We start from the raw sequence: 1,672 nt of genomic DNA, 5'->3' as shown, positions 1-1,672 counted from the left end.
CACTCGCCATGCTTGACCATAAAACTAGGGGTCAATTGGTTTTTCGGAGGGACTGTCATTTACTTGCGGCACGCATGGATACTGATTGCCCCAGGGAGGGGCACGGAGGAGGCTGAAGGAAAACCCATCGTGACTGCGCCAGGCATTCCCGCACACACCGACATCTTCAGACTCGGGCGGCACTGTAGACTTACAATCCAACGGAAGCCCAGAGAAACTAGCGAGCTTGTCCAAGACCAGCAACAAGTATGTGGGCGGCTGGCATTCAACTAACTCCTTCCCTGGATCCATCCGCGCTTCTCCCCGCCCCCACTCCCACCAGCCCGCCATGGCCCCCGAGAGACACAGCAGGTCTGAACATCTGGCACCCCAAAAGCAGAGTAGGGAGCAGAGCCGGCTTCCCCAGTGGAACTCACATGCAGCCCACTCCCCTTCTTGCCGAAAGCCTTGGGACTCTGTGCGGAAGGTCTGCAGATGTGGCCTCACTCTGCGCCAGGAGATCCGGGTGGCAGGCAGCGTTTTGGAGAGTGCTCCTCCAGACAGGAGAGGGGCATCTGACAGGACTCGCCGGCTGATCCATGAGACACAGGACACCTGAGAGAAAGGTCGACAAACCCCACAAAGTCGCTCCTAGCCTGGAGAGGACAGGGCCATGGCAGGCTCCTCCCAGCCCACGCTTCCGACAGGTCTCGCTGCAGCCTGTGGTGCTTGTCAGGCACGAGGAAGTTCCCCAGGGCAGGAGCTCTCGTTGCACAGCAAAAGCGGCACAGGCGATGCAACAGGGCGTACTTCAGCCCAGGGCTCAGGAACCACGGGGTGCAGCGCGGCCTGCAGCAAACCAGACACATCAGAAGCCAAGCTCCCAACTTTTACATTCAGTGACATTAAACAGAGGGAGTTATCTGTAGCAATGGTCCTCCTGGGGCACGCATGACCACCGACACTGACCACGAGTTCTTCCTAGGTCCTGGGGGCTACCCCACTTCACACGCACGGTTCCATGCACAAATCTATGTGGGGCAGTTCTTAGCCCCAGCTTAGAGATGAGGAAAACGCTGCTGGAAAAGCTAAGTGAGAAAATCAGACCTCAGCACACCTGCCGTCTCCCAGACCCCTACTATTATATGTGCTAGGGTCTCAAGGGTTGGGTGTGTGGCATTTTAAGTGACTAATCATAGGCGGGTTTCTTCTCTCCTACACTTGTTTAGCCTGAAACGTGCACGTACATGCTCTGCTGCAGGTGCGCTGCCGTATGTGGACCAGCAACGCTCTTTCCTGCCTCGGGTTCTCGTCTCTGCCTTCCGGAAAGCTCTCGCCTGCTTTACAGCCATGCCAGGTAGGCCTGGTCAGCCGGACAGTCAAATTCCTACAGTGTCAGAGCTAAGTGCCGGCTGAGACTTTAACAGCGAAGACAGCGGAGTAATGGGGATAAACTGAACAAAAAACTGTATTGTAACGCAGATGAAAGTCTAGAAGCAAAAGAAGCTGACACCCCTAAGAGAGCCGGTGATTGCCTCTCACTATGATGTTAATAGCAGCTTGCTGTTTCCAGTGCCTCCGTGTGCCAGGGTTTCCAATCAGCGTTTGTGTTTTTCTGCTCCTGGGCTACCTGATCAAAGCTCTGCAGAGATCAGGGATATCTAAATTGACCCAGTATCTGCAGGCTGGCTGC

At 55.5% G+C, this 1,672-nt stretch overlaps 1 pseudogene; it reads left to right on the top strand.

The window, feature by feature from the left end:
* LOC105525257 overlaps positions 1-598 on the top strand; it is a 36,027-nt pseudogene extending 35,429 nt beyond the window's left edge.
* The last annotated feature ends 1,074 nt before the right edge of the window (positions 599-1,672 follow it).

The sequence above is a fragment of the Colobus angolensis genome, unplaced genomic scaffold, assembly GCF_000951035.1.
Source record: "Colobus angolensis palliatus isolate OR3802 unplaced genomic scaffold, Cang.pa_1.0 Scaffold525, whole genome shotgun sequence".
Classification (NCBI taxonomy): domain Eukaryota; kingdom Metazoa; phylum Chordata; class Mammalia; order Primates; family Cercopithecidae; genus Colobus; species Colobus angolensis.
Note: the sequence above shows the minus strand (reverse complement) of the source record. Positions and strands in the feature narration are given on the sequence as shown.